Source organism: Molothrus ater, chromosome 13, assembly GCF_012460135.2.
Source record: "Molothrus ater isolate BHLD 08-10-18 breed brown headed cowbird chromosome 13, BPBGC_Mater_1.1, whole genome shotgun sequence".
In the NCBI taxonomy this organism is placed as follows: Eukaryota; Metazoa; Chordata; class Aves; order Passeriformes; family Icteridae; genus Molothrus; species Molothrus ater.
The window spans coordinates 2048108-2061186 of NC_050490.2; the positions used below are offsets into that span (position 1 = coordinate 2048108).

Below are 13079 nucleotides of genomic sequence, written 5' to 3' on the forward strand. Positions count from 1 at the left end.
TCCAAACTGGAGGTCAAGCTAGCTGTGCCCTGCTCTTTGGTTCACCTCTTTGTCTCTTGGAGGATGTGACGTGAGGTCTGAATGGGATCATCAGTCCAACTCCTGGTGCTGCACAGACACCCCAGCAATCCCACCCTATCAGCTGGACTGATTCCCACCCACTCTTTGAGAGTGCTGTCCAAAAGGTCCCTGAGCTGTGGCAGCCTTGGGGCCAAGACCATTCCCTGAGGAGCCTGTTCAGGACCTGACCACCCCCTGGGGGAAGAACCTTTTCCTAATATCCAACCTAACCCTCCCCTGACTCAGCTTCATCTATTTAAAGGTTTATGCTGAAGCTGTCTGGCAGAGTTGAGGTGTCCTGGAGAGGCTTTACCACACACCAGACATGGTCTGCAGACCCCTTGTATTTTTCCATCTGAGTGTGGAATGCTTTGATTGAGAGTCTGCTCTTGTGAACCCCCACTGATCCAGGACTGATGGGTTGCTTTTCAGATAAGTCACTTGTTTCAGGAGAATTACACATCCTGGGCACCTGCTAAGCCAGGTTCTCATGGTCTGAGCTCAGTGCAAGGGCTGGAGCATGATGTTGGCTCTTGAGATTGTGTTCCATCATCTGATACTGGTGGGAACAGTTGAACCTTTTCTGCTGTGCTTGATGGTGTGAACACTTTGGAATAGGGCAGTGTCCATTAGGTTGGAATTTGAATATTGTTCTTGTGCTTTAATTTGGGAAGAGTACAAAACCCTGGAGCCTAAAGATGAGAAGCTTTTTCAAAGTGCTACCCTGAGCTTTGTGCTGCTAACTGGTAATAAAATAATAATGAACTGAAGTACGAAAGATCCAAAAACTGTCTGCGTACCAGCTTCCATGGAGAAGTGGATTTGTAGAGTCACCATCCCTGCTGTGGCAGGAGCCATGTCCTCCTTGGGGAGCCAAAAAGTGGCTGTGCTGTACCCCCACCTTGGAAGCACTCTGCCACAGAAGTCACTCCTGGTTCAGGCTGCCAGGTATTTCCCTGGTCCCTGGAGGAGATGAAAGACCTGGTTGTGTACTCTAGGTAGCAAATGCTAGCTTTTCACACCATGCCCTCAAGGATGTTAGTTTTTACTCTGGAGCTGAAACAAACTTCTCATCTGCTCCTTGCTTTGAAAAGTAATGTGGAAAATAACCAGCAAGGCTTAAAGCTTCAGGTGGAGCCCTGTTTTCTCACAATGACAGCTTAAAGAGTTTTTTGGGGTCTTTGTGGATTCTCAGCCAGTGTGGTGGTGTTTCTGTGATTATGTGATGTTCAGATAATGGTTTAGCTTGAATGGGCCCTCAAAGCTCATCTCATTCTGACCCCTACCATGGGCAGGGACACCTTCCACTAGACCAGAGCCCTGTCCCACCTGGCCTTGAATCCTTCCAGGGATGGAGATCCACAGTCTGTCTGTTCCAGTGCCTCACCTGGGAGAAGTAAAGAACTTCTTCCTCAAGTGGCCTTTGAGGGCTGACCAGCATGCTGCTTTTGGCCATGTGCTGGGAAAAGAACACTTTGCTGTGGTTCTCTTGACTGATGCAGGGGGTCTTGTCCTGAATACAGGTGTGTGGGACCCATGCCCAGCTCCACAGCCCTGACTGCTTCATGTCCTCCTGCCTTTGGCATTCTGGAAGATAAGTAACTTATTGCTGAAGTGCCTGCTACAAAGCAAAGCATCCTCATGGAAGGATCCTGCACGACTCCTGCATGGCTGTAAAACATCAAGGCCTTCAGCTCCAGGTGTGTCTCTGGGCCTGAGGCCTCTCTGGAGCTGTCCATGCTAGGACATGCCACAGGAAATGGGCTCAGTGTCCGAAGATGCTAATTAAATACAAAAAGGGTTAATTATTTGTCAAGAGCTAGAAAAGGTCCCACTTGCTGGTCATAGTTTCAGACTTCCTCTTTTGTTGTCATTCTTCATTCTGCCTTATTCTTCCCTTCACCCAGGGATGTGGTCCCTGGATTCTCTACAATGTCAAGCTTTGGACATCGAGGCTGGATGGAAAGGGAGAGGCTGGAGCTTGTTACCATGATAAACTGTGCTCTAACAGGGCTGGCCACATATTCTCACTTGCTGACCATTGCTTTCTGCTGCTGCCAGAGGTGCCTTTCTGCTCCATGCCATGCTTGCAGCTAAACGAGGTTCCTGGCCGTGTTTAACATGGGCAGGATTTCTGGGTGTGTGGCCAGGGAAAGGATGGACACCAAGCTCTGCATTTTGAACCTGGGGTTCTCTCGAGATGCTGGAGTCACATCTGTGTGAACGTGGGAGTCATGTTTGCTGTGCTTCAGTCAAAAGGTCTATTAGAAAAAGGTCTTGAATGAGGTGAGGATGGGTTTTGTCACTTGGCCTTGCCAGTAGGAAGTGGCAGAGTCTGACTGGCACAGGGATTTTCCCACGTTACACTTTGAGCCTCTGTAACGTGCTGGTCGTCCTGTTCTTTGAGCAGAACATGAATAATGCCTAACCCCTGGTTCAAACCTGAACCTTAGGATGGCATGAGATGATTTATTTACCTTTATTCCTAAAGTGAATCATTGTACCATGGAGTGTATTATAAATAGAGTCTTCTGTTTCGCTTCCTTGTTTGGAGTCACCACCAAACATTGGGATTGGTGTAAGGAAACTGAGGAAGTTTCTGGTCAATGAACCCGTCTGGAATTTTTATGCACAGCTTTTGGCTTTCTAAGTTTAAGTAGGGCATGTTCCAAGTGGCAAGACAGCAGAGCTGAAAGGGTGTTCAGCATTTAAGTATGTGGACTGTCATGTCAATGGGATGCTCCAGTTTTTTGCCCAGGAGTGGATGACAAGTGACTAAATAAAGCTGCAATCTCTGTTTTCCTGTGAATAGGTGCTTGTGTTTTCCCTTTCTTTGAGGTCTTGGTTGGTTTGGTACAAGTTTGGCTGGTTCTTCCTTGCTGCAGCCTCTGACCTGGTCAAATAAATTGGAATTACTTCAGTATCAAGTAGAACAAAAGATAGCCTTAAATGGTTCACAGTAAATTTTATATTGAGGGCTCCATTCAGCTCCCTAATACCTTTTCATTTGTGAGGAGTGAGTGTCACTGCTTGTACACTGGAGCAGTGGTATGTGTTCCTCACAATGGTGGTTGGCTTCATTCTGAAGCTGGTGCTGGATAATTGTAGAGGAGGATTAATTAATGACAACTGTTGGGAGCTCGTGAGGACTTTGAAAGTCTGCTACAACCCCACTGAGCAATCCTCCAGGCTTCAACAACATCAGAAAAGCACGGGTGTGACTTGGGCTGCACTGACCACAAGCTCCTGAAAAGACAGGTCAGAGGTGGACACCAAACTCCCACATGCTTCAGTCAAAGGGGTGGCTTCAGTCTGTCTTGCACTTCATGTTGCAGAAAGCAAAAACACCCTCTCTTTTAAGATATTAGTATGGACCTTTACTGTTCCATTGGTGTAACAGTTGGAAAAATAAGGATAAACTGCTAACCTAGCTTGGAATGCTCATTGGGGTGCTGGTTGCTTGTAGCCTGTGTAAGGGGATCTCCTGTGGTGTTTCAGAAGGATCTTCTTTAGATGACAGTCAGAACTTAAAGTTGCTTTTTAAGATTTTCATTTTTGTTAGAACTATCCATGTGTTTTCTTCCAAAGAGCATTACATGCCCAGGTTCTGAGTGCAGAACAGAACAGGCTGTCTCTGGTTGCTCTGGGCAGAGTTACCCAGAAATAGTTTCATTTCAGTTTGACTTCCACATGTGTCTTACAGTGCACTCCCCCTCAGAAATTACTGTTTGGACCCAGTGCTCTGGAGGGTGTTTTTTAAGGAAGAAAGTCACAAACAAACAGAAAAACCCTTGTGCTTCCTTCTGACCAAAGTGCCTGGAGCAGGGCAGGAGATGGAGCCAGCCCAGGCACTCTGCATCCAGGGAGTTCAGGTTTGGGAACCTGTTTGCCAGGGTGGGGAAACACAGTTCACCAAAAACCAACCTTCCAATTACTGAAGAGACAGAGAGATGTATTTCTAAAGAACACACTGAAGTTCACATTATTTATTGCATGGAAAGCTATGAGTTTGCCCTGCCATAGGGTAAAGAGAATTATTTTCCTATGAGCAGTGGGGTTTGGCTCTGTTTCATCCCCATACTTGAATGCTGCCATATCCAGCTGAAATCAAACAATGCCTTTTTTGTTTTTAAGCAGAATACAATAAGATTGGAAGTCACTGGTGTCAACTGTTGCATGGAGAATTCCTAAAATGTGTTTTCTTCCTTCCCAGGTTTGGTACAGATATGAGTGCCTGGCTGCTCTGCTGCTCCCGTGCCCCAGCACTCCCTGCCCTGTGATTTTGGATAACAAGCCTAAGAAGTGAATTACACATCAGCTGGTGAGTGTCACATGCCTTTGATGTTCTGGAGTGTCTTAGCTTGGAGCTCAAATAGTCATTCCTAAAAAACCCAAACTCCACCTGTATTTGATAGGAGGCACCTCCCTTGTGGAAGCAGGGAGAACTGAGGCTGTTCAACCTGGACAAGGGAAGGTTGCATGGACACCTCAGAGAACCTTCCAGGATCTGAAGGGGCTACAGGGAAGCCAGAGAGAGGGACTGTTCATCCAGAACAAGACAAGGGAGAATGACTTCAAACTGAAATAGGGGAAATTTAGGTTAAATACAAGAAAGAAATTGTTCCCTGTGAGGGTGGGAGACCCTGGCACGGGTTGCCCAGAGCAGCTGTGGCTGCCCCATCCCTGGAAGTGTCCAAGGCCAGGACAGGGCTTGGAGCAAGCTGGGCTAGTGGAAGGTGTCCCTGCTCATGGCAGAGGGTGAAACAAGCTGAGCTTTAAGGTCTCATCCAACCCAAACCATTCTGTGATTCTTTGATTCTCTATATGAGGCAAGACACTAAAAATCCAGTATTTTATCTGGAGTATCAATAAAATACCTGCCAAGCCAGTGGAAGGATGATTAGAGACCCAAATGTAAGTTGTTCAATTCCTATTCCTTATTTCCATTTTGGTTTTTTCTTTCCTCTCAGTTTTGTCAGCATTTTTCATCTGAAGTAACTTATCTGGGAACTTACATCCCTGATTTCCTTTCCCTGGCATTATTTTTAGAAAGACACGTGTAGAGCTGAGAAGTAGGTAGCTGCAGTGTTGCTTGTCAGTGACTAACAAGGAAATTGGGCAGGATTAAAGGCAGGGAGAGTCCAGAGTCTCTTGTGGTGAACTCAGAGCAGAGTTGCTGTGTTGTGTGTATAAGTTTGTTTGTGTGACGAATAAAATAAGGGCCAGGTTATCTAATCTGTAACAGCTCACCTATGGAATGAGCAGATAACTCAAAACTGAAGTTGTTGGGAAAATTTTCCTCTCCAGAAATCAAATGGAATAGTATTTGTAGGTGGGAGTGTTGGACTGATTCCAGTGGGGGTAGATCCCTTGATTTCATGAAAATAAACCAGTGAGTGTTCTGGTTTGGTGAGGGTGGTGACCTTTAGGGAGTGCAAGTCCCTGCTTGGCACAAGGGGTTTTTGGGGTGTACATAAAGGCTGAAACTGGCACCAGAGTTCCCTTTCTGAACTTCTGAAAAAGCATTTATGTAGTGATAAACAATTTTTTTCTGTGCAGACTAAGTGATCTGATTAAGTCATTGGGATGTTTTGTTTAGGGCCATAATTGTGCAGCATCCTTTGGGAATTTGTTTCTATTTTTTTCAAAGTGATTCAACAAAACAAATTCTTTTAAAATTGTAATTTCCATTTAGAATTTTCTCTGTAGAAAGTTTCATGAGCTCTTGCCTTTTGGTAATTTCAGCTGGGGGCAGGGGGGGCACGGTGGATGGGCCACAGTTTCATCCTCTCAGCAGCTTCCAGCCTGGAGGCAAAATCTGCTTCCATTTTTGCTTGATACTGTATCTCAAATTTTTTTGCAGCTTCATTCCCTAAAACCAATTTGTCTATTTTTGGTGACAGTAGTAGGAGTGCCATTAATTGTTGAAAAGTGTTTAGTTTGAGCAGTTCAGGCTGGTGCAGCACAGTGCTTTAATATCTTCTGTGAGCCCAGCAGAGGCTGTGTCATCTGCCTGGGCCTTCTTTCACATTTATTTTTTTCTCAAAGAGAGGCCCCTGCAGTCTAAAGCTTTGCTGTTGGGATATTGTGGAGGGTTTCTTTGGAGCTGAAGTCACTGGCTTGTTTTTCTGTATCCTGCCTGTAAGATGTTTGGGATCTTGGGAAGTTTTTTTGCCTCAGATATACCAATTTCCCAATGCTTGTGTTCCTAGCATGCTTTTTCACTTGGGTGAAGCTTGTTTCCTGTTCCTGCCTCCTTTAATCTTTCTGTATATTTTAATTTAATATTTAAAGACACATGTGAGTGAGGAGCTGGCTCTTGGCACTGCCTTAGTGACCTCAGTGTGCTCACTCAGCCCCGTCCAGCTTGAGGAATTTGGCCTTAGGTGCAAATTTTTTTTCCTGGATGGCACAAATGAACAAGAGCAACAGCAGCTGCAGCCTGAAGCTGATGTCCAAAAGCAGGGATACAGCTGTGAGGGCCATAGGTGCCTCCTCTGTACCCTGCTTGCCTCCTGAGAGCAGCCCTGGCAATGTGGGGAAGCCTAAATTTCTTTTTGTACGTGGAGCTTTCTGGTTGTATTAGTCATCCATCAGGCTTCTGGATTATTTAAGTGCTTGAGCACTCCTCAAAAAACAGCAATATCTATTTGTAGAAAGGTACATCATGTGAAGTGCAATTCCAGTATGTTAGAGCTGCCTGCTGGAGATGTTCTTGGGAATTTTGCCCTTCCAGTTGTGGGACTTGAGGAGCTGGCGAGCCCCCATCAAAGCTCTGAGATCTTAAAGGCTTCTGGTTGGCCTTGTGGATGTGTATGGTGATACATCAGAGCTCCTCTCAGCTTCTCCCATGAAATCACTCCTCCTGTTCAGCCCAGTGCAGCCTCAGCTGGTCTGTGTTGGTCTCCAGACACTGAGGAACCCTGAGGAGAAGGTGATCTGGAGCATTAAGGGGAAATATTCTTCCATTAGGCACAGGAAAACTGACTCAAACAGTGAAAGACCAAAACCCTCTTCTCTAACTGCTGAACTTGTTCTGTCCTGAACTGAGTCTGAAAGTGCCTAAAGCTGAAATGCTCCATTTTTAAGCTGTAATTCATCTGTCTATGCTGTTGGCAGAAAATCTTTAGGACAGTTGCTAGCTAGAAAGTTAATTCCAATACAGCACAATTATATCCTCATAAACTTAGAGAAAACTCAAATCTTCGTGGGTTTTGTAATGTACGTGAGTTGACTTCATTGTTTTCTAACCCAGAAATGAAACATGAGGTTTCATGTAAGCTTTTGAGATTCACAGACTGGCAAAACACTTGTCCTTGCTTATGCAGTCTGGCTTTTATGTAACTCATTATTTTTGCTCAAATGTTGCAGATAGTCGGTTTCCTCTAGCAACAGCCACCAGATGTTTCACTGAACAAGACTTAATTCTTTAAAATTGACCTGTGAGAAATGTGTGAAGGCGAACAGGGAGGCGGAACAATTGTATGCCAGTGTGATTTCCATTTCCTCGCTCAAACCCCCCTGCAAGCCTTGCAGTTTGATTCCAGCACTGAGGGATCCTGATTTTTGTGGTACACTATGAGGCCTTGTCTGTGGTTTTTAGTGTTTCCATAAATGTGGTGTTGGGAGCCAGAGGATGGGATCAAGCTGTCTCACAACCCTTAGTGTTGCTTGGGCAATTAGCTCTATATGGATTAATTCTATTTAGTGGTAATCCTGCTGTCTGTAGGTCTTCTGTGACCAATCATGTGCTTTGCTAGACTGTCTCCTATTTCATATTTCCATGGGAAACGAACTCTTACCTCAGTTTTCCAGCTGGGGGAAGAGAGTGACCCAGTGGGGTGAGTGGTCCTGGTGATCACTGCAAGAAGTTCCCATCAGCTTTTGTGTCTGAAACATCCCCATTCTGGGGGTTTGTCCTGTCCATCCAGGGCCACTTGGTGTGGGAAATTGCACAGGGATTCTTTGCTAGGAGTGAATTATGTGCAACCTGGATTTTTGGGTCTGTTGTTTTATTGTCCAGGTCTGCAGAGACCTACATAAATCAAGGCAGGGCTGTGCCATTTCCCTTCCCCACAAGGATATTTTGCTGCTCCTTGTGCAGTTTGGGCATGGATGTGTGCATGGGACAGATGATCTTCAAGAGGAAATTTACTGGTCTGGAATGGGGGTACTGGTGATAGCTCTGGACCTGAGAAGTAAGGATTGAGCAGAGAAGTTCAGCTCTGCAGATATGTTCAAGATTTTGGAGATGAAAGCATCTCAAGGGCAGGTTGGACGGGACTTGGAGCACTCTGGGCTAGTGGAAGGTGTCCCTGCCCATGGCAGGGGGATGGAACTGGGTGAGCTTTAAGGTTCCTTCCAACCCAATACAGTGTGGGATTCAGCTGCCAGCCAGCCCTGCAGTTCTGGAGTTGACTCACTGAGAGGTCAAACAAGTGCCAGAGCTGATGCAAAGGAGGGACCTGAGGGTGTTTGGTGGATGGAGGAGCAGGAAGGTGCCTTTTGGAGTAGCTGGATGTTAACTGGGGTACACGTCTATGTGTGGGTACCAGGCATGCCTGTTTGGTAACCTGGGGGCTGTTCAGCTCTTCAGTCAGAATTATCTCATCCCAGAATTACAGAATCATTTAGGTTGGAAAAGACCTTTAAGATAAAGTCCAGCTTTTGACCAGTCACCACCTTTTGAACTAGAGCAGAACACTGAGTCCTACCATCAGTTGTTTCTTGAACACCCCCAGTGACAGTGACTCCACCACCACCCTGAGCAGCCCATTCTGATGCTTCATAACTCCTCCTGAGAAGAAATTCCTCCTGATGTCCAGCCTGAACCTCCCCTGGCACAGATGGAGGCCATGTCCTCTCATCCTCAGCCCCAGTGAGGCACCTAAAGCCTGGCTTTGCCTCCCACTCTCCTTGCTCATTGTAACCATGCCAGTCTGGGGCTCTCTGCTCATGAAGCTGCCCTGTCCCTCCCAGCAGTGGGAGGTGTGACCCTGACCCATGGCTGCCAGTGCTGGGAGGCTCCACTGCGCTGGACTTGCCTTGTCTTTGCCTAATTGCAGCTTTTAGCCTGTCTCAGCCTGGCTGCTGAGCTAATGCTCTGCTCGTGGTCTGTCCCATCCCTGGAATGGGCTAGAGGAGCCTGAGCTGCTCTGTTTCATACCCTGGGATGCTGTGGGGCATTTTGGGGGTTCACCTGAAGGCAGCTGCTGCTAAGTGCTTGTAGACAGGATAGAAGATGTTGCTGGGATAAACTGATTTTTATCTGGGAAGGTTTCCTTGCTGCTCACTTCCTTTGGGTCATGACTCTGAAGGTGTAAACACTTAATTGTTTTAATTCTAAGGATTTGGAGCTTTTTCTTATCTCCTCAACCCTTCTTTCTGAGCTTCAGCACTTCCAGATGATGAAAAGACTAAGATCAAATCTAGAAGGGACCTGTCATACTGAGTGGCATCCCTGCCAGTGGGGTCGGAATGAGATGAGCTTTAAGGCCCCTCTCACCCAAACCATTCCATGACTCCACAAGTGTGAGGATTGCTGTACATATGGAGCTTTGACTCACACCCAGACTCTGTGGTTGTGCTGTTGTAAACAGAGTTGAGAAGGCTGGTTTTGTGCTGTGCTGGAGGCTTGGTCTCACTGACTGCTTTCCTGGGAAAAAACCCACCACCAGGAATGAAATAAAGCTTGATTGCTAAGTTTTGTACCTGATCACCACCCAGATCAGGTGTAAGCTGCCTTTTCTATATGTGTGTGAGTTGGGAAAATTGTCATACCACTGACCTTTCCTTAGAACAAACAAACCCCACTGCTAACATGCACCATCACAGTAATCCAGGGAATAATCCCTGGAAAAAATTATAAAATCATATTAATCCTTTCATTTTCTCAGCATGCAGGTGTGTAAGAGATGCCAGAGAACACTTGGGCATCTTCACCTGTATCTGGTGGTGTTTCAGGGAGCACCAGAAAAGCTTGGCTCAGATGTCCTTTGGTGTGAGTGCTCCCAGGTTGTGCTGTGCAAGAGGAGAGATCAGCTGCAGACAGGGACTGTCCAGCCTCCTTCCTGGCCAGCTGGCAGGTGATGTGATTTCTACAGGCAAACACATGGTTGTTGTGATCTTCTCTTCCTCAAGCAGCAGCAGAGGTTTGCAGGGCTGTAAATCACTTCAGGGAGTGCAAGTAATGAAGCCAGGTCCCTTGGGGACATCAGACTGGCACTTTATAGATGTGGTCAAGCAATGATCCATCACAAACAAGGGGTTGATTATCTTTAGGTGGGTTGTTTCCTTTTCCATGTGCAGCTTCTCCTTGTCCTGAGATGCAGCCTGGGAGGGATGATGGCCAGACCAGCATGGTTGAGAGTTTGCTTTCCATCTTAATGTTGCCCTCAGGTTCTGGGAGGTCTAATTGTTCACATTTGCTGTAGTAGGAGGCAGATGGCCCTCAGTTTCCTTCTCACCTAAACTTTCTTCTCCAGGTGAATGAGAATCAAATCTGGGCAGTTTCTGTGATAAAACAGCATTCTTCCAATTCTTGTTGTCTTGCCTATCAATGGAAATGAAAAATGGGTTAAAAAAGACCTTTCTGATGCAGATGTTTAAGCTGGCCACGGTGAAATTCTGTCAAGCTTTGCTTTTTCTGGGATGCCATCTCTGGGGACATGGAGCTGCTCCTGTGGAGACAAGGATGGTGGTTGACCTCAGATGAGCTCTGAAGGTCACAGGTTCAGGAAGGGATGAGCTGCCTCTCATGTCCCAAGCTGTGGGGCACTGTTCCCTGAGCTGTGGGAACAGGAGGCTGCACAGATTCACCCAGAGCAGGGTGAGTTCAGTCAGGTGGGGAAAGCCAGTCCAGCATTGATGATGTTGCAGGTTCTGAGATGGTTTTCAAGTCCTTCACTCCAACACAGAGCATTGCTGTGCTCTTCCCTTGCTCCCAGGGCTTGGCTGCCTGGTGCTTGTCCATCACACCTGCACTGTCATGGCATCAGCTTCTCAGGAATAATCTGGAATGCCCTTGTGCCACCTGCCTGTGTTCATGATCTGACTGAGAAGACTCAGCTAGAAATAGCCTAAATTTTCTTCCGCATGTGGTGATTCAAAAGGGCTGAGCACAGAGCCATTTTTGGGTTTCAAACCACAAAAACAATGCTTGAAAAAGTGCCTAAAGTACTGGGCTGTTGTCTAGAGATGTGATCAAGAGGTGCTGTCTTTCCTTGTGGAAGAACTGCCTTGTAGGCAGAAGAATTGGGCTTGTTTTTCCAGCTTTCTCAAGGTCATGTTGTTGGCATGGGAGAGGGAACAGGTGCTGTAATGGAGTAATTACTCCTGGAAATACAGTTTAAGATAGCACCTAAAGGGGATCTGTGGTTGAGAGAGGCAGGGTTCCAGCAAAGGATTCTTAGAGCTCAGCCTGTATTTAAGTGAAGATTTGGTGGTGGGGGAGGATTTAGATGGGAGATTTGTGCCTCTCAGAGGGCAAAGAGGCTCAGTAGTAACTGGCTTCTCCCATGGTTTGGAGGCAAGTCCTGCATGGGACAGCCCCCCATGTCTTGTTTTAGATGATGGTGTTAAAGCTAACAGGGTGGGAAAAGGTGTCGTGTCTCTGCTCAGTGAGGTTACTGCGTGTGAAATGAGTGCTGGGGTTCAGTGTGAAGAAATGTGCCAGCTGTGATTAGTCCAGGGCCATGCAGTGCAGGATAAAGGAATGCTATCATCAGGATGTGCTTCCCTTGGCTGGAGATCTCTGTGAGTACCTGTGTGGCATCTCTGCTTTATTTTAAAAGATAAACTTAACTCTGAAGTCCAGATGAGTGTGAGAGGTAGAATAAACAGCTTTCTCCTTCAGCTCCAGAACTTGCTCTGATCATCACTCCTCGTTCAGTGTTTTCTTGCAGGGCATTGGCTTCAGTTTCTCCATTGCTAATCCAGGGAGTCCAGAAGGTATTTTATAATCTCTCTGCACCAAACTGTTGCTATATCACAGCCTTGGTTCTTGAGGAACCTTCAGGCTTCTCTCTGCAGTGTCACTAATTTTTAAGTTATTCTAGGATGGGAAATACAGGTTCATGGAGCTGCACACACTTCCTATAGCTTCTGCTGCTGGAGTGAGTGAATTCAAGGATGTCTTAGGAAGTGTGGTTCCAGTTTCTGGATGATCCAGTATCTAATAAGGCCCAAGTTTTGAAGTTCTTTTTCTGTGAACAGGGATAAGCAACTCCATTCCCATGTGGATTCCTTTGTGTTATGCTGCACAGCTGAGCTGGTACTTCATTATTTTCCTCACTGAGGGAATATGTGTGGATAGGTCTCCTATGACTTTATCATATCAGTGGAGAAATTCAGGGTCTTTGAATTCTTTGTTAAGTGGGATTGATGGCAGCTTTGTTGTGGTCAGCAGGCCAGGCTGGTGGGAAGGGGTGGCATGCAGACAGAGGGACCTGGAGAGGTGGGACTGTGGGGAACTCATGGAGCTCAGCAAGGCCAAGTGCAGTGTCCTGGCCCTGGGCCAGGGCCATCCCAAGCACAAACACAGCCTGGGGGGAAAAGGGACTGAGCACAGCCCTGGCAGCCCCAAACCCAGTGCCCTGGGTGATTCCTCAGCTTGGGCAGCAGGGCAGGGGGGAAAGCTGCCTCACTCAGGTGAGATTCCACCTGCAGAGCTGCTCCAGTTCAGAGGTCCCACCAAAGAAAGAACATGGAGCTGCTGGAGCCAGTTCAGAGGAGGCCAAGGAGATCTTCCAAGGACTGAAGCTCCTCTGCTTTGGAGCCAGGCTGGGAGAACTGGGGGTGCTCATCTCAAAAAGGCTCCAGGGACACCTCAGAGCCCCTTCCAGGGCCTGACGGGGCTCCAGGAGAGCTGGAGAGGGACTGGGACAAGAGCCTGGAGGGATAGGACAAGGTGGAATGGCTTCCCACTGCCAGAGGGTAGGGTTAGATGGGATACTGGGAAGGAATTCTTCTCTCTGAGGATGAGCAGGCTCTGGTGCAGGGTGCCCATAGCAGCTCTGGCT

The 13079-nt window shown here is 47.0% G+C and overlaps 1 protein-coding gene across 2 annotated transcripts in view; it reads left to right on the top strand.

Moving 5' to 3' along the window:
- CSNK1G1 (casein kinase 1 gamma 1) overlaps nucleotides 1–13079 on the top strand; it is a 98831-nt gene that overhangs the window by 15556 nt on the left and 70196 nt on the right. For both annotated transcript variants that reach the window (XM_036389649.2, XM_036389650.2), the window contains exon 2: nucleotides 4274–4381. The gene's annotated coding sequence lies outside the window, so the exon portion shown is untranslated. The remainder of the gene's footprint in view (nucleotides 1–4273; nucleotides 4382–13079) is intronic.